This window comes from Styela clava, chromosome 13 (genome assembly GCF_964204865.1).
Source record: "Styela clava chromosome 13, kaStyClav1.hap1.2, whole genome shotgun sequence".
NCBI lineage: Eukaryota > Metazoa > Chordata > Ascidiacea > Stolidobranchia > Styelidae > Styela > Styela clava.
In genome coordinates this window covers 14,735,099-14,755,928 of record NC_135262.1, presented here as the reverse complement: position 1 = coordinate 14,755,928, position 20,830 = coordinate 14,735,099, and the positions used below count along the sequence as shown (strand labels likewise).

At 36.8% G+C, this 20,830-nt stretch overlaps 1 long non-coding RNA gene across 2 annotated transcripts; it reads left to right on the top strand.

Moving 5' to 3' along the window:
• Positions 1-5,245: 5,245 nt before the first annotated feature.
• On the top strand, positions 5,246-7,056 carry LOC144431475 (uncharacterized). Of its 2 annotated transcripts, XR_013480041.1 has the most exons (5): positions 5,246-5,358; positions 6,065-6,188; positions 6,483-6,553; positions 6,715-6,780; positions 6,893-7,056. It is a non-coding gene; the product is annotated as an uncharacterized LOC144431475 (long non-coding RNA). The 2 variants fall into 2 exon arrangements; XR_013480040.1 differs by having other exon boundaries at positions 6,715-7,056.
• The last annotated feature ends 13,774 nt before the right edge of the window (positions 7,057-20,830 follow it).

The window sequence follows — 20,830 nt, the reverse complement described above, 5'->3', positions numbered from 1 at the left end:
TTTTGTGCAAGGGAGATGCACTGTGTTTGGTGTAGGAAATAATCTTCCATGTCGAAAAATACTCAAAATGCAACGTGAAGGTAGACAAATCGAAACAAATTGATTCAAACGTAATATATATTTGAAACTGAGAAATACACAGAGCATATCACAAATGTTCGCCTATTCCAACCCTATGGTGTAACATATAGATTGAACAGATGCTATGTTGTGAGCGTCAAGATATCAATACCGAGTCAAAATTATTGCATTCAAATAATATTGATAAACTTTGCGCAAAATATATCTCAAAAATCCGCATATCTATATGGCTAGTTATCAAGCGTGACATATAATTGAAAAAACAAAATTTTGAAATGCCATACATATTGAGAAACAATACACAAAATATATTTCAAATGTATCACCAATTTGATTGCTAAAGTGTGAAATATTATTTTAAAAAGGAAGTGTGGTATATAATAGTAAAATAAAAAAATGAAAGTGCTAATATTATTGAGAAACAATAAAAGAAAAGTATATATACGCAGAAAGAAACCGCAGAATGAAATGCATGTCATTAATGAAGACAAAAATCACACAAATTCGATTTCAAATGTTCATCTATTCGGTCACTCAAATGTGGCACGTAATTGAAAAATGAACACCAGCCCTATTGAGGAACATTACACAAAATATATCTCAAATGTCCACTTATCCGGCATTTAAGTGTGGCATATAACAATTAAAATAAAAATTCTGAAATCATATTGAGAAATATTACACAAAGTATATCTCAAATGTCCACCTATCCGGCCACCTAAGTGTGGCATACAAGAATTGAAATGAAAATTTTGAAATCCTATCGAGAAATATCACACAAAGTATATCTCAAATGTCCACCTATCCGGCTACCTAGGTGTGGCATAAAGCATCAAAATGAAAATTCTGAAATCATATTGAGAAATATTACACAAAATATATTTCAAATGTCCACCTATCCGGCCACCTAAATGTGGCATACAAGAATTAAAATGAAAATTTTGAAATCATATTGAGAAATATTACACAAAGTATATCTCAAATGTCCACCTATCCGGCCACCTAAGTGTGGCATAAAGCATTAAAATGAAAACTCTGAAATCATGTTGAGAAATATTACACAAAGTATATCTTAAATGTCCACCTATCCGGCCACCTAGGTGTGGCATACAAGAATTGAAATGAAAATTCTTAAATCATATTGAGAAACATTACACAAAGTATATCTCAAATGTCCACCTATCCGGCCACCTAAGTGTGGCATACAAGAATTGAATCGAAAATTCTGAAATTATATTGAGAAACATTACACAAAGTATATCTCAAATGTTCACCTATCCGGCCACCTAAGTGTGGCATAAAACAATCACAATGAAAATTCTGAAAGCATATTGAGAAACATTACACAAATTATATCTCAAATGTCTACCTATCCGGCCACCTAAGTGTGGCATAAAACGATCACAATGAAAATTCTGAAATGATATTGAGGAACATTACACAAAATATATATCTCAAATGTCCGAATACCCGACTACCTAAGTGTAGCATACAACTATTGAAACCAATTCCTGAAATCATATTGAGAAATCTTACACAAAATATATCTCAAATGTCAACTTATTCGACCGCTTTAGTGTGTGAAATATAACCTCAAATACGAAATTTCGAATACTAATCATATTTTGATGTTGTGGAAAATTGCTCAAAATTTATCTCAAATGTTCACCTATCCGATAACTTGAGAGTGAAAATATTTTAAAACAAAATTTTGAAACCATATTGAGGAACAATACAGAAAATATATCGCAAATCGTCATTTACTCAGCTACGTAAGTGTGTCATGTAAATGCAAAATGATATTTTGGAATGACAATAATATTAGGAAGCATTCAAAAAAAATTTCAACCATCCGACCATTTCAGAAGGTATGTAATTAAAACACGAAATTCTCTAAAAAAATACCGAGAACCATTACACACAACATATCTCAAATGTTCAATTAAGTGACGTTTTCAGTGGGGCCTATAAATGCGAAATGAAATTTTGCCATGTCAACTAAAATGAGAAACATTACACCAATTATAACTCAAATGTCTACCTATCAAGGCGCGCTTAAGTATAGCAGTGATTATACAGTCAACTATACAAGCGATCAACATGAAATTATTCAACCCAGATATCAATTTAGAATCTTTGCACAATTTATTTAAAATTTTTGCACCAACTCGGAATACAAAAACATGATTGTTATTTTGAATTTATAATTAAATAGTAAAAATGTATGCCAAGTATGTATACGAATGTGGATATGCCCACTAGATTAAGTTGTTGATGAGAGACAAAATTATGTGCTCACTGCCGGTTCATCTTTATGAATTATACAGAGATGTCTTAAAGCTTTACAATAAACTTCTCGCAAGATATACAAAGCCGTGCAATTATATTTCTTTTCGTCGTTTCTTTTCTGGTTCACGTTTATTTAGAAGCTTTTTTGGAATTGATTTACAGCCTTTTTCTTTTCCGTATATATGATTTTATTTTAAGTCACTTACATTGCTTATTGAAAGTGATTCTGAAGATGGTGCGGTATAGTCTGTTGACTAATCTGAAACTTTGGTCAAAAATACATGCATAAGTCACAAAACATCATTACAGTGTTCTAGTCCAATTCAGAATTACGGTACTCTTGATTGACCGAACAAACGAAGTGTTTGAAATGGGGAATTGCATTATTACTCAAATAGAACAGTGAGGGCTCCTGAAGTATGCGAACCAAGATGGCGGACATCGGAATGTAAAATTGGTACTAGGTTAGGGTTAGTCCATAATTTTAGGTATAAATACTACGGGAGGCTCTTGGCTAGTCTTCGAACTGATAATAGGACTAAAATAAGGAAAACTGGAAAAAAATTATCGCCTAACCCTAACCTGTTACCCATGTTACGTTCCTATGTCCGCATCTTGGTTCGCATACTTCGGGAGCACCAAACAGTGTTTTTAAACGGAGCACTACAATAATTCGTAGATAGCCGCGCTATTTGTGATGGGCTACAATTGATATTATGATTTGGTTATTACCATTCATTGGTATCAATTTGAGATACCGTATTTAATTAAAAACAAGCATAGCAAACTAATTTAATCACCTCCTGGCACAGCGTTCTCCGAATCACTACCCGCATTTCCGTCTGCCAAGTTCTGAAACGTAGGCCATCTCGTTGGAGAGTAACTTACATGTGAACAAAAAATAAAGCCCAGTAAATAGCTAGATGAGGATGGTAAAATAACACAGGGATATGTGCCAAATCACAAAACAAAATTGCTAGCAATGCAATTCTTCAAAACTGTTTTCCGAAGATAAAATATTCTAATCTAATATGAAGCGGTGTATTAGATATTTTTATTTATACAAAGCTATACAAACCTATATAAAGTGGCGTCAACCACTCGCTTCTCGTATCTCCTTCTGTTTCGGGAAAAATTTGAATTTTCACAATCTTCGTTTGTATTGTCATCTGGATTTAGAAATCCTTCTGAACTACACACTCTTACAAACGCAAACCCAGTCGTAGCAATATTTTGATGATCAGATCAGAACTACGACCAGTAAAAGCATAACAGTATCAGTAGTCTTTTGATAATCAGGAATAAGTGAAAAATCTCAACAGCAAAAATATATGCTAATGATTTGGTTTCTGCAAGACTAACCACTGATCCTTCTTCTATGCTTTTGTGTCGGCGGATCCGTATGCATATAGTGCAAGGATGCTGTAGCAAGAGTAAAGATAACTATCCTACAGTCTCAAGTGATTCAAGAGTCTTGATGCACACTAACACAATTATATTTCTGTAACGTTTCGTCTGACCAAGATCAGACTCCTTCAGACATACATAGTAAATATAATTGTGTTAGTGTGCAGCAAGACTCTTGAATCACTTAGAACAAAAATATAGTAGCCCTATTATTAAAAATCGTTATGACTAATCACCTTATCCGATGAGTGATGATTTCCAGCAGCATTCTTCGGTGACGTTGAAAACCTTGTTTCAAGTTATTATGACTCGACTTCAACTCACTGGGTAATTGATAACACCTGACACAAAAGACTTGGATCGCTTCTCCAAACACAACTGTTCTATTTTATCTAAATTTCTGCAATCACGCACTCATGAATCCCGATCCCCTCACGGCGTCCAGGTTACTTGCGAACAAAACGGCAAACGTGGTAGGTAAAGTTCTTGGCAAACCCGACAGTTTTACTATTGCGACACAAAGCCTCTTTAGTACGGAGTTGTGAATTGAGGTCCTTTTCAGTTTATTGAGCTTATATTGCAAAAACAGAACGAACGATCTTTATGTTCTGCCTGGTTATTGTATCAAAATTATCAATCCTACTCTCCAAAAATCGTAAAGACATATACCGAAAAATTAAAAGATTTTCGCGTAAACAAAATGTCCGCTTAGTGTACGAAAATTATACCCGTTGATTATAAACCAGCAGAACTACTGTCCCCTTAAAGTTGGCGAAAATATGCAGATATTTGAAAAATATTGAAAAAAAACATATTTTTAAACATAGACAATATTTCCGTCTACATAACTGTCGCTTTTTTAGCACGGTATGTCTACTTAACTACCGTATTAGATATATATATATATATATATACAGAAAATTTGAGCAATGCGAATAAAATATATTTCATTCAAACTAGTTCATTCAAATGTTACTGAATCAGGATATTTTATGTGGAACTGCCACAGATTTGTATCGTCACAACATGAATTGATTTTTTGCGTGTATCCTGTGCGTCCTCTGACTCAGAGAATCTTCACCCAAATTATAAACAGTTCTATTGACGTAAAGTGAACATAGAAGGATAGAACAAAACAATGAGTAAGATTCTACTCAAGAACTATGAAATGAAAAGGGGCCTTGGGAGGCATAAAAGCAGCACAATAGAATATAGACTATAGCAGCATTCACATTGCAGCTATGTGAACAACAGTTCTTTCTATTTTTGGTTGTTTCATTGAAATAAACTTCTAATTTTTGATAATATAGTTGAGATGTTTTGAATAAGGCATTTTAAAGAACCTTTGTTTGATACATATAATACAGATGAACTTTTATACAAAGCAAACCCATATACGAACAACACGTTTTCCTATTTGTTACAGGTAAATTAGAAAAATCACGAAGCGTTTATGGTCATAATGAGCATGATTTCAATTGTTGAATTACTCTTACTATTTTCATCAATTGCACTGATAACAAATGCAAGTCAGTTACAGAAAACTGTATTTCAGAGGGCATGGAAATCGATGCTGGAAAGGTACGGTGGAGATGAAGATAACAACTCAAATTGAGACTAAATTATAGAAGTGTGTTGAACCCGCTTGATTTTGCTGATTTTAATGAAAAACATGACTCTTTAAGTTAATATTAAAGTAATTACTTCCAATCCGTTATTAGTCAAAACCATTTTTGTGTAACTAGTATTAAATTCTAATCAACCAATGCTAACATACACCGTGTTTCCCAAATATAAGACAGGGTCTTATTTTAATTTTCTTTCGAAAAATAGCACTAGGGCTTATATGGGAGGATGCCATTTATCAAAAACAAAGTTACGAAGTAGAAAATTACGAGATTTTCAAATATACAAAATATGAAACCCGATATCCATTTACTTAAAAATAACACGTTTTTATTAAACAAAAAACTGCCATTATTCAAAATTGACCATATCATCACCCTCTGGAATGTCATGCCAGTCACTAGATTCATAAATTCCAATGAAGATTTTACTCATTGAACCTTTTCCTTTCTCACGCGTTTTAGTTTAACCATTTGAAACGTGTAAGAGAGATTTCTTGCTTTCGATTAGGTCAAAACAAATTTCACGCTATCGGCTAGATCTTATTTTAAGGGTAGGGCTTGGATTAAAATCATTTTCAAATTTGGGCTAGGTCCTCTTTTCAGGCTATAGGACTTATTTTCGGGGAAACACCGTAATTTAGGTTTTTCCCATTTTGTAGTTATCAAAAACTACGTGGTATTCTGGACTGATGAAACAACGTCTAAGGTCTCTTGTGCCTGATTCACTAATATCACGTCTACAGAAACTGGATTCCAAGCTGTTTCAAGGGAAAATGGGTCCAGGTAAATATATGAAAACAAAAAGCAAAATCTACAGAGTATAAATGTGTTACAATAAGCAAAATATTGTTGAAAATAGCTAAAATTGAAAAAAATTATTTACCCATAGTGATTCTTCTACATTTTCATATGTTGTTTAAATTACCAAATCTAACTGAGAACTCGTCCAAGAGTTACGAGTCCATTTCCTCGGATCTGATAGCATACTAATTAATAATGCTTTCCAATAAATTCTCGAAAACACAATTATAAAATTAAATAGAAGGACAATTTTTGTAACACCGTTTTATTTGCCAGATATGTTTAATTTGAATTTCATGTTGACTATGAAGGAGATGGAACTTATCATATTAGGAAATCAGACGATGGTATGTTGTGTACACAAAATGTATCCCAATTGAATGCTTTCAAAACGTCGTGGAAAGTTATTGATTAGCATAACAATGAAAAGTACTAGTAAACTCTTTTATTATTTTCCTTCTAATTTAAGACATTTGTTAATTTTTTGACACAAATTGAACGTTTGCAGAATTTATTCACCTCGAGCACGGAGAGGAAATGAACGGACTTGCGAATGAAGCGGTGTCAAATATGGGTAAAATTACTAATACATGTACATATATAATATAATATTCGATATATAGATGAATTATTATTCTTGTGTTGGTCTGCAGTTAAACTCATTTAATTCTATTTGTTTTAATCAGACAACCTTTTAGACAATGCAGCTATAGTTTTTCTTTCTGACTATGAAAATTATTTTGCGGCTTTGTTATGTCCACTCGACAAAGGTATGAAAACTTATATCAAACTTTTTAAGTACTGGAAGATATTGTAAATTAAATTACCAAGTCGAAGTATTTGTTGTTGCATCATGAACTCGTACAAATACCGGAAAATAAATACTCCTTCCATTGAGTTCAAACGTTTGTTCCCTACCCATTGTGGACATGAACAGCAGTCTCGTTTTGCCTTAGCTATATATATATGCAAGGTCTGGTGATATCAGAATCTTATCGAAAAAACTTGTGTGCTTTACTTTGTTCAGATCATCAGGTGATTCGTGGATTTTTTCCAAGTCCAAATCCAACTTTGTGACAGGTTGCAGCCTTCATTAACGTCTTGCATGATGTCGCAATATCTGCAAAATTTTCTCCTTCAACATGTCCAGAAACAGACTGAAGTCAATATTTGAGCTAACCAACTATTATTTATCAATGTTAGTTACATATCTATATATATATATATATACTAATTTCATCAACATTCCTCGATGTTTGCTATTATTCAGAATATTGTATTTTAAAAAATAACGCTGATTACGTTGTTTTATAATTATCTAATTATATTTTATCACACCCGTATATGAATGAAAATAATGACTAACTCGTAACCTGTAAAATGCTAAAAAATACGTTAAATATAATTACTATGACCAAATTTATTGTTAATTAGGTTTTGATTTGGGTATTTTGAGAATTTCGAAAATTATTGATATTACGTAAAGCGAACTCGCCACGAATTAGCTTGGCTTGGGACAAGATTGTGTTGTCAGTTTAGTTCATGCGATGTGACTGCTATACGTTTCTTAATATAGACGCCGTCGGTAAAAAGTAATGGTCAGAAGGATTGGCAAGATTTACACACAAGCCATTCACAGATTCTCACTTCTCTTTTTATTCACGTTTCTATTGCAAAATATACTAATAGTTTTAAAAATTCGAAATCTTCTTTACGGTCGATAGAGTATAGTCAATGATTCGAGAAAATTCATTCCAGTATATATACATGCTCTTATCCTCTACGTTCATAATGGTCTCCCGGCAGCTTATGCATATACGTACGGTTTCACAAAACATTTTCGTGCTTTATAGTCTGATTCCTCTGTTTTAAATCATTCCTATTTTTACATGTCAATTTGTCGTACTATTTTCAACTTGACAAGCTGGATATTCATCAAGTACATCCGCTTGCTGTTGCCAACCTCCGTTTTTTTTTTCAGAGCTCCAGAAGTATATGCACCAAGATAGCGCACATCCTGAACATAGTATTTGTACCAGGTTATGGTTCAGGTTGTGCGCCATCTTGGTGCACATACTTCGGGAGCGGCGTTTTTTTGATCCTGCTTAAATATAATTTTATCAAAATAATAAACCACATTACAAAATATCATTTTGTTTTAAATTTTAGCATGAATATCAATCGAAAACAACTTTAGCACTTTGCCTTAGCCATGATCCATCACAATTATATATACCAGCTTGTCAACAGAATTTCGCAAGTAAAACCAGAGCCAACCTATTTTTAAAATGAGGGCTAAAAATGACAAAGTTATTAGTAGATTATCAGTAGCATTGCGCATTTCTTTATGTTTATATATTTATTGGTATTCGTTATTCACCATATACTTTCTTTTCATATAGTGGGTAAATTATTATTTACTGATAGCCTAATAAACAAATAGTGATATATAATTATCTATGATTTACCCTATGTGGGATACCTTGTGACATCAAGATGCCAAAGATCAGATGCCCAATCAACGAATGTGAATTTGAAACAGAGGATGAGGCCTCTATTGTTGCTGCATTGCTGAATTTACACGCTACCACACACAGCGCACAAAAAACTCAAAAACCCACAACCCAAGTTGAGAAAGTAAAACGTCCAACCATCACATCTGCTAGCTCAACTGAAGAATGGACATATTTTGAATCAAGATGGACAGACTACAAAGCTACCACAAAAATATTTTGCCAAGACATAATTTTCCAACTATTGGAATGCTGTGAGGATCCACTGCGCAAAGATCTAACTCGCACCTCACCGAATCTTACAGGAAAATCAGGACAAGACATACTGAACGCTATCAAAGGAAAATGTCATGATCGCCAGAGTCCAGCTCGCCAACATGAAACAAGACAGAGACGAACCAGTAAGAAACTTTGGCGCCCGCATTCGTGGCCAAGCGACAGATTCCCAGTCCACAGACGCAATCAGCTCATATCGAAAGGGGCGCATTCAAGTCAAGCCCACATCCGATAAGATGCAAGCCACATGTACTTACTGCGGAGAAACAGGACACGGCAAAAGTTCTCCACTAAGAATCAAATAACGTTCCTGTCCTGCTTTCAATCAGACTTGCTACCACTGCTTGAAACTACACCATTTTGAATCAGTTTGTAGAGGCAAAACATCGTCAAAAATGGTCAAACCATCACAGGAACCTGATGACATGGAGAACTCTATGTCCAATTCATTACGCTCAGTTTACAAGAATTCATCCAACGGAATGGCTCTGGACCACCACCAATATGTGCCAAAGTTGGGAAAAACGCAAGTCAGATCCACAGCTATTTTTTGATATTATGATCGACACACTGCCATCTGACTTTGCTAAATTGGGGTTTAAAAAGAATTTCAAACCCCAACAACAATGACTGCGACCAATAACAAATGGATACATATCCTTGGCGCCCTAGTTGCAAGATTTTCAGGAACAACTGATAACGGGAAAATAGTTCGTTCCCGTCAGATCATTTACATTACCGACAGCTCGGACAAGCTGTTCTAGAGCAGGAAAGCATGCATTGAACTTGTTTAATTTTTCAAAGATTGGCGGAGTCAACAGGGAAATGACATCAATTAACATGACAGACAAAACTTTGACAGGGACTAAAAATGGTGACATATAAATATGCACATGTCCCCGCCGCAAACTTCCCCCACCAATCCCAACGTCGTTACCATACTCGCCGAATGGGGAAAACCGACAGAAGCTACAGGAGTATCTAATCGAATAATACAAATCTAGCACTTTCAACACCTGCGAACACCAACCGCTCCCTATATGATGGACGGGCCGCCAATAAAACTTATGATAGACCCTGAAGCAAAGCCTGTCGTTCATCACACACCAGTACCAGTACCCCTCCACTGGAAAGAAGAGGTAAAAGCCGGCCTAGATAGGGACACTTATAGGACTATAGGATATTGGGTAAACTATCTGCTTTTGGTTTATAGATTACGTGTTTAAACTTAGTCACTCTAATCTTAAAATTAGAAGTAATATCTTAGTCATAAAATAGGTAACAATTAGACGTACTGTAGGGAAGGGGTCCGCAACTACGGGGTCGCGACCCAAATTTGGGACGCGAAACCCCCCGCTCTGGATCGCGAAACAATTTAAATTTTCCATAAATATGAGCATTGCGTCTGTGTAGCGTATTTATGTATAACAACTTTATAAATCACTGATTATAATTATGAATGTTTCCCCGAGTATACACTTCCTTATTCACTGTCGTAACATTGTCCAATCAGCATAATTGCAAAAATGAAGTAACAATAAACGTTTCAGTAGCGCTCAGATACTTTTTCCATTCAGACAGTCTTTCGTGGTTGTGGATATTATCTCGTTTTGGTAATTTTCGCGTGTTGTTTGTTAGTTTTTAGTTGTGTTTTGGTAAATATACGTCCTAATCAAATAACTAAGTCCTAATTCTTGAAATAAAAACCAATAATTTTGCAATGGTAGAGTGTAGATCCAAGAGGAAGAATTCAAGAGATCAAAAGTCGAGGAAACATTCGTTACTTAGTTGTTCGCATTGTTACATCCTACTACGTAGACTTTAGGTTTTCAAAATGCTCCGTACGCACCCTCAGGACTCCGTTAAAGACACTTAGACCTCCGCGAGCTATTCGTTCACTTGAAAACTGTCCTCGACCCACTGCCCTACATCAATCTACTTACCTATCCTCGACCCACTGCCCGACCTCCCTCAGCTTTCCTATCCTCAACCCACTGCCCTATCTCCCTCAACCTTCCTATCCACGACCCACTGCCCCATCCCTCAACTTTCGCATCCCCGAACCAGCACTCTATCTCCCTGAACCTTTCCCCTCTCGACCTACTGCCCTATCTCCCTCAACCTACCTATCCTCGACCCACTGCCCTATCTGCTACAACCTACCTATCTTTGACCTACGGTGCTATACTATTCAGTACTATTATTTACTACCCGATCGCCACACTGAACTTTACTATCTTGCGACCAACTTCCATGGGTTAAACTGGTCGTGTATGCCAATGAGATGATTCAATCGTACGTCGACAAAATAGGATTGACGGCATTCGTATAATATGTAGGCTGGAATCTCAAATGGTAAACAATAACCATAATTGACAGTTTAAAAATGTGTTACTAATTGGGCTACTGATGGTTTCTTGCTGGGAATGACAGTTTTCTAAATTTTAACAAGCCGTTTTATGCCCTTAATAATTGGCCATGTCGTGAGTCTTGTGACAATATGATGCCGATCCGAAATGAGCAGTAGTGCTCCTGTTCGTATAAAGTATTTTTCTTTGACATTTTATAGTAAAAGCTGCGTCCTTTGCAGCTTCATAAGTTTCAGATAAGAAAAGCTCAATATTGGGACTACACGCTGGATTGGAGGGCAGTTGGCAACGCTAGCTACGACAAAACATTTCATGTCTTAAAAATAGTTTTGAAGGAATTACACTCACTAAGCGACTTATATTTTTGACTGTGAGGTTCCACTGCGCAAAGATCTAACTCGCACCTCACCGAATCTTACAGGAAAATCAGGACAAGACATACTGAACGCTATCAAAGGAAAATGTCATGATCGCCAGAGTCCAGCTCGCCAACATGAAACAAGACAGAGACGAACCAGTAAGAAATTTTGGCGCCCGCATTCGTGGCCAAGCGACAGTCTGCCAAGCGACAGATTCCCAGTCCACAGACGCAATCAGCTCATATCGAAAGGGGCGCATTCAAGTCAAGCCCACATCCGATAAGATGCAAGCCACATGTACTTACTGCGGAGAAACAGGACACGGCAAAAGTTCTCCACTAAGAATCAAATAACGTTCCTGTCCTGCTTTCAATCAGACTTGCTACCACTGCTTGAAACTACACCATTTTGAATCAGTTTGTAGAGGCAAAACATCGTCAAAAATGGTCAAACCATCACAGGAACCTGATGACATGGAGAACTCTATGTCCAATTCATTACGCTCAGTTTACAAGAATTCATCCAACGGAATGGCTCTGGACCACCACCAATATGTGCCAAAGTTGGGAAAAACGCAAGTCAGATCCACAGCTATTTTTTGATATTATGATCGACATACTGCCATCTGACTTTGCTAAATTGGGGTTTCAAAAGAATTTCAAACCCCAACAACAATGACTGCGACCAATAACAAATGGATACATATCCTTGGCGCCCTAGTTGCAAGATTTTCAGGAACAACTGATAACGGGAAAATAGTTCGTTCCCGTCAGATCATTTACATTACCGACAGCTCGGACAAGCTGTTCTAGAGCAGGAAAGCATGCATTGAACTTGTTTAATTTTTCAAAGATTGGCGGAGTCAACAGGGAAATGACATCAATTAACATGACGGAGAAAACTTTGACAGGGACTAAAAATGGTGACATATAAATATGCACATGTCCCCGCCGCAAACTTCCCCCACCAATCCCAACGTCGTTACCATACTCACCGAATGGGGAAAACCGACAGAAGCTACAGGAGTATCTAATCGAATAATACAAATCTAGCACTTTCAACACCTGCGAACACCAACCGCTCCCTATATGATGGACGGGCCGCCAATAAAACTTATGATAGACCCTGAAGCAAAGCCTGTCGTTCATCACACACCAGTACCAGTACCCCTCCACTGGAAAGAAGAGGTAAAAGCCGGCCTAGATAGGGACACTTATAGGACTATAGGATATTGGGTAAACTATCTGCTTTTGGTTAATAGATTACGTGTTTAAACTTAGTCACTCTAATCTTAAAATTAGAAGTAATATCTTAGTCATAAAATAGGTAACAATTAGACGTACTGAAGGGCAGGGGTCCGCAACTACGGGGTCGCGACCCAAATTTGGGACGCGAAACCCCCCGCTCTGGATCGCGAAACAATTTAAATTTTCCATAAATATGAGCATTGCGTCTTTGTAGCGTATTTATGTATAACAACTTTATAAATCACTGATTATAATTATGAATGTTTCCCCGAGTATACACTTCCTTATTTACTGTCGTAACATTGTCCAATCAGCATAATTGCAAAAATGAAGTAACAATAAACGTTTCAGTAGCGCTCAGATATTTTTTCCATTCAGACAGTCTTTCGTGGTTGTGGATATTATCTCGTTTTGGTAATTTTCGCGTGTTGTTTGTTAGTTTTTAGTTGTGTTTTAGTAAATATACGTCCTAATCAAATAACTAAGTCCTAAATCTTGAAATAAAAACCAATAATTTTGCAATGGTAGAGTGTAGATCCAAGAGGAAGAATTCAAGAGATCAAAAGTCGAGGAAACATTCGTTACTTAGTTGTTCGCATTGTTACATCCTACTACGTAGACTTTAGGTTTTCAAAATGCTCCGTACGCACGCTCAGGACTCCGTTAAAGACACTTAGACCTCCGCGAGCTATTTGTTCACTTGAAAACTGTCCTCGACCCACTGCCCTACATCAATCTACTTACCTATCCTCGACCCACTGCCCGACCTCCCTCAGCTTTCCTATCCTCAATCCACTGCCCTATCTCCCTCAACCTTCCTATCCACGACCCACTGCCCCATCCCCCAACTTTCGCAACCCCGAACAAGCACTCTATCTCCCTGAACCTTTCCCCTCTCGACCTACTGCCCTATCTCCCTCAACCTACCTATCCTCGACCCACTGCCCTATCTGCTACAACCTACCTATTATCTTTGGCCTACGGTGCTATACTATTCAGTACTATTATTTACTACCCGATCGCCACACTGAACTTTACTATCTTGCGACCAACTTCCATGGGTTAAACTGGTCGTGTATGCCAATGAGATGATTCAATCGTACGTCGACAAAATAGGATTGACGGCATTCGTATAATATGTAGGCTGGAATCTCAAATGGTAAACAATAACCATAATTGACAGTTTAAAAATGTGTTACTAATTGGGCTACTGATGGTTTCTTGCTGGGAATGACAGTTTTCTAAATTTTAACAAGCCGTTTTATGCCCTTAATAATTGGCCATGTCGTGAGTCTTGTGACAATATGATGCCGATCCGAAATGAGCAGTAGTGCTCCTGTTCGTATAAAGAATTTTTCTTTGACATTTTATAGTAAAAGCTGCGTCCTTTGCAGCTTCATAAGTTTCAGATAAGAAAAGCTCAATATTGGGACTACACGCTGGATTGGAGGGCAGTTGGCAACGCTAGCTACGACAAAACATTTCATGTCTTAAAAATAGTTTTGAAGGAATTACACTCACTAAGCGACTTATATTTTTGACTGTGAGGATCCACTGCGCAAAGATCTAACTCGCACCTCACCGAATCTTACAGGAAAATCAGGACAAGACATACTGAACGCTATCAAAGGAAAATGTCATGATCGCCAGAGTCCAGCTCGTCAACATGAAACAAGACAGAGACGAACCAGTAAGAAACTTTGGCGCCTGCATTCGTGGCCAAGCGACAGTCTGCCAAGCGACAGATTCCCAGTCCACAGACGCCATCAGCTCATATCGAAAGGGGCGCATTCAAGTCAAGCCCACATCCGATAAGATGCAAGCCACATGTACTTACTGCGGAGAAACAGGACACGGCAAAAGTTCTCCACTAAGAATCAAATAACGTTCCTGTCCTGCTTTCAATCAGACTTGCTACCACTGCTTGAAACTACACCATTTTGAATCAGTTTGTAGAGGCAAAACATCGTCAAAAATGGTCAAACCATCACAGGAACCTGATGACATGGAGAACTCTATGTCCAATTCATTACGCTCAGTTTACAAGAATTCATCCAACGGAATGGCTCTGGACCACCACCAATATGTGCCAAAGTTGGGAAAAACGCAAGTCAGATCCACAGCTATTTTTTGATATTATGATCGACATACTGCCATCTGACTTTGCTAAATTGGGGTTTAAAAAGAATTTCAAACCCCAACAACAATGACTGCGACCAATAACAAATGGATACATATCCTTGGCGCCCTAGTTGCAAGATTTTCAGGAACAACTGATAACGGGAAAATAGTTCGTTCCCGTCAGATCATTTACATTACCGACAGCTCGGACAAGCTGTTCTTGAGCAGGAAAGCATGCATTGAACTTGTTTAATTTTTCAAAGATTGGCGGAGTCAACAGGGAAATGACATCAATTAACATGACGGACAAAACTTTGACAGGGACTAAAAATGGTGACATATAAATATGCACATGTCCCCGCCGCAAACTTCCCCCACCAATCCCAACGTCGTTACCATACTCGCCGAATGGGGAAAACCGACAGAAGCTACCGGAGTATCTAATCGAATAATACAAATCTAGCACTTTCAACACCTGCGAACACCAACCGCTCCCTATATGATGGACGGGCCGCCAATAAAACTTATGATAGACCCTGAAGCAAAGCCTGTCGTTCATCACACACCAGTACCAGTACCCCTCCACTGGAAAGAAGAGGTAAAAGCCGGCCTAGACAGGGACACTTATAGGAATATAGGATATTGGGTAAACTATCTGCTTTTGGTTAATAGATTACGTGTTTAAACTTAGTCACTCTAATCTTAAAATTAGAAGTAATATCTTAGTCATAAAATAGGTAACAATTAGACGTACTGTAGGGCAGGGGTCCGCAACTACGGGGTCGCGACCCAAATTTGGGACGCGAAACCCCCCGCTCTGGATCGCGAAACAATTTAAATTTTCCATAAATATGAGCATTGCGTCTGTGTAGCGTATTTTATGCATAACAACTTTATAAATCACTGATTATAATTATGAATGTTTCCCCGGGTATACAATTCCTTATTTACTGTCGTAACATTGGCCAATCAGCATAATTGCAAAAATGAAGTAACAATAAACGTTTCAGTAGCGCTCAGATACTTTTTCCATTCAGACAGTCTTTCGTGGTTGTGGATATTATCTCGTATTGGTAATTTTCGCGTGTTGTTTGTTAGTTTTTAGTTGTGTTTTGGTAAATATACGTCCTAATCAAATAACTAAGTCCTAATTCTTGAAATAAGAACCAATAATTTTGCAATGGTAGAGTATATATCCAAGAGGAAGAATTCAAGAGATCAAAAGTCGAGGAAACATTCGTTACTTAGTTGTTCGCATTGTTACATCCTACTACGTAGACTTTAGGTTTTCAAAATGCTCCGTACGCACCCTCAGGACTCCGTTAAAGACACTTAGACCTCCGCGAGCTATTTGTTCACTTGAAAACTGTCCTCGACCCACTGCCCTACATCAATCTACTTACCTATCCTCGACCCACTGCCAGACCTCCCTCAACTTTCCTATCCTCAACCCACTGCCCTATCTCCCTCAACCTTCCTATCCACGTCCCACTGCCCCATCCCCCAACTTTCGCATCCCCGAACCAGAACTCTATCTCTCTGAACCTTTCCCCTCTCGATCTACTGCGCTATCTCCCTCTACCTACCTATCCTCGACCCACTGCCCTATCTGCTACAACCTACCTATCTTTGACCTACGGTGCTATACTATTCAGTACTATTATTTATTACCCGATCGCCACACTGAACTTTACTATCTTGCGACCAACTTCCATGGGTTAAACTGGTCGTGTATGCCAATGAGATGATTCAATCGTACGTCGACAAAATAGGATTGACGGCATTCGTATAATATGTAGGCTGGAATCTCAAATGGTAAACAATAACCATAATTGACAGTTTAAAAATGTGTTACTAATTGGGCTACTGATGGTTTCTTGCTGGGAATGACAGTTTTCTAAATTTTAACAAGCCGTTTTATGCCCTTAATAATTGGGCATGTCGTGAGTCTTGTGACAATATGATGCCGATCCGAAATGAGCAGTAGTGCTCCTGTGCGTATAAAGTATTTTTCTTTGACATTTTATAGTAAAAGCTGCGACCTTTGCAGATAAGATAAGCTCAATTTTGGGACTACACGCTGGATTGGAGGGCAGTTGGCAACGCTAGCTACGACAAAACATTTCATGTCTTAAAAATAGATTTGAAGGAATTACACTCACTAAGCGACTTATATTTTTGACTCCTTTTGACTATTCAACCTCCTCAGCCACGTAAAAAAAATTTGTATATACAACAAGGATATGGCAGAACATTCGTTGAAAAAGACTAAGCGTGCAAATATTCGATTACTTCCTCGTTGTTTTGCCCTGCACGGAAATGCAGGCGACATTAAATGAGTCTCTGAAAAGGAACTCAGATATTTCGATATCGAAAGGCCTGTTAAAATTTTAAAAACAGTGACTCCAAGCCCGATGCCATCAGTAGCCTAATTAGTAGCACATTTTTAATCCACTAATTATGGTTATTGATTGCCAATTGAGATTCCAGCCTACATTTACGAATGCCGTCAATCATGTTTTGTCGACGTACGATTGAATCATCTCATTGGCATACTCGACCAGTATAACACATGGGAGTTGGTCGCAAACTTTTTATACTTTCGTGTGAAGGCATCGAGAAGTGAAGATACAGGCAATCAAAATCAGCGGCGGATGAATATCACATCGCTCAGCGAGCGATCAACTGTGACGCAAAAATAACAACATATCATGCTGTAAATAGTGTCAGACGCCAAGCCTCAGCCACGCCCTAAAACATGCAAACCACTGTTCTTGGCTCTTTCAGCGTACAAATTGTAACCGGGGTTTAATTTACCTTACAAGCAAAGCATTTAGCGGTAGCTGTGGACGATTTTAATGAGGGACAATGAGTAAATATTCAATGACTATATCTATTCCTTGCGGTGACGACCATATCCAATAATGTTCCTCATTCCCGCAAATAGGCTAAAAAAAATAGTCTCTCGGAATTGGGCGACGACGATTGGGCCCCAACTCGACTATATTTTAAACAAACTGTATTACTTGCGTGAAATTTTGTCAAAACATTTCCCACTGAAAACCACCCAAACTAACGCTGTGAGTAGCTCACTATATGCCACAGAATGCAGCAAAAAATAATATGTAACCTCAATGCAGCAAATAGATATATATATATACAGAAAATTTGAGCAATGCGAATAAAATATATTTCATTCAAACTAGTTCATTCAATTGTTACTGAATCAGGATATTTTATGTGGAACTGCCACAGATTTGTATCGTCACAACATGAATTGAATTTTTGCGTGTAACCTGTGCGTTCTCTGACACAGAGAATCTTCACCCAAATTATAAACAGTTCATTTTGACGTAAAGTAAACATAGAAGGATAGAACAAAACAATGAGTAAGATTCTACTCAAGAACTATGAAATGAAAAGGGGCCTTGGGAGGCATAAATGCAGCACAATAGAATATAGACTATAGCAGCATTCACATTGCAGCTATGTGAACAACAGTTCATTCTATTTTTGGTTGTTTCATTGAAATAAATTTCTAATTTTTGATAATATAGTTGAGATGTTTTGAATAAGGCGTTTTAAAGAACTTTTGTTTGATACATATAATACAGATGAACTTTTATACAAAGCAAACCCATATACGAACAACACGTTTTCCTATTTGTTACAGGTAAATTAGAAAAATCACGAAGCGTTTATGGTCATAATGAGCATGATTTCAATTGTTGAATTACTCTTACTATTGTCATCAATTGCACTGATAACAAATGCAAGTCAGTTACAGAAAAGCTGTATTTCAGAGGACATGGAAATCGATGCTGGAAAGGTACGGTGGAGATGAAGATAACAACTCAAATTGAGACTAAATTATAGAAGTGTGTTGAACCCACTTGTTTTTGCTGATTTTAATGAAAAACATGACTCTTTAAGTTAATATTAAAGTAATTACTTCTAATCCGTTATTAGTCAAAACCATTTTTGTGTAACTAGTATTAAATTCTAATCAACCAATGCTAACATACACCGTGTTTCCCAAATATAAGACAGGGTCTTATTTTAATTTTCTTACAAAAAATAACACTAGGGCTTATATGGGAGGATGCCAACAAAATTACGAAGTAGAAATTACGAGATTTTCAAATATACAAAATATGAAACCCGATATCCATTTACCTAAAAATAACACGTTTTTATTAAACAAAAAACTGCCATTTTTTCAAAATTGACCATATCATCATCTTCTGGAATGTCATGCCAGTCACTAGATTCATAAATTCCAATGAAGATTTTACTCATTGAACCTTTTCCTTTCTCACGCGTTTTAGTTTAACCATTTGAAACGTGTAAGAGAGATTTCTTGCTTTCGATTAGGTCAAAACAAATTTCACGCTATCGGCTAGATCTTATTTTAAGGGTAGGGATTGGATTAAAATCATTTTTAAATTTGGGCTAGGTCCTCTTTTCAGGCTATAGGACTTATTTTCGGGGAAACACCGTAATTTAGGTTTTTCCCATTTTGTAGTTATCACAAACTACGTGGTATTCTGGACTGATGAAACAACGTCTAAGGTCTCTTGTGCCTGTTTCACTGATATCACGTCTACAGAAACTGGATTCCAAGCTGTTTCAAAGGAAAATGGGTCCAGGTAAATATATGAAAACAAAAAGCAAAATCTACAGAGTATAAATGTGTTACAATAAGTAAAATATTGTTGAAAATAGCTAAAACTAAAAATAAATTATTTACCTATAGTGATTCTTCTACATTTTCATATGTTGTTTAAATTACCAAATCTACCTGAGAACTCGTCCAAGAGTTACGAGTCTATTTCCTCGGATCTGATAGCATACTAATTAATAATGCTTTCCAATAAATTTTCGAAAACACAATTATAAAATTAGATAACAGGTTGCATAGAAGGACAATTTTTGTAACACCGTTTTATTTGCCAGATATGTTTAATTTGAATTTCATGTTGACTATGAAGGAGATGGAACTTATCATATTAGGAAATCAGACGATGGTATGTTGTGTACACAAAATGTATCCCAATTGAATGCTTTCAAAACGTCGTGGAAAGTTATTGATTAGCATAACAATGAAAAGTACTAGTAAACTCTTTTATTATTTTCCTTCTAATTTAAAACATTTGTTAATTTTTTGACACAAATTGAACGTTTGCAGAATTTATTCTCCTCGAGCACGGGGAGGAAATGAACGAACTTGCGAATGAAGCGGTGTCAAATATGGGTAAAATTACTAATACATGAATATAATATTCGATATATAGATAAATTATCATTCTTGTGTTGGTCTGCAGTAAACTCATTTAATTCTATTTGTTTTAATCAGACAACCTTTTAGACAATGCAGCTATAGTTTTTCTTTCTGACTATGAAAAAGATTTTGCGGCTTTGTTATGTCCACTCGACAAAGGTATGAAAACTTATATCAAACTTTTTAAGTACTGGAAGATATTGTAAATTAAATTACCAAGTCGAAGTATTTGTTGTTGCATCATGAACTAGTACAAATACCGGAATATAAATACTCCTTCCATTGAGTTCAAACGTTTGTTCCCTACCCATTGTGAACATGAACAGCAGTCTCGTTTTGCCTTAGCTATATATATATGCAAGGTCTGGTGATATCAGAATCTTATCGAAAAAACTTGTGTGCTTTACTTTGTTCAGATCATCAGGTGATTCGTGGATTTTTTCCAAGTCCAAATCCAA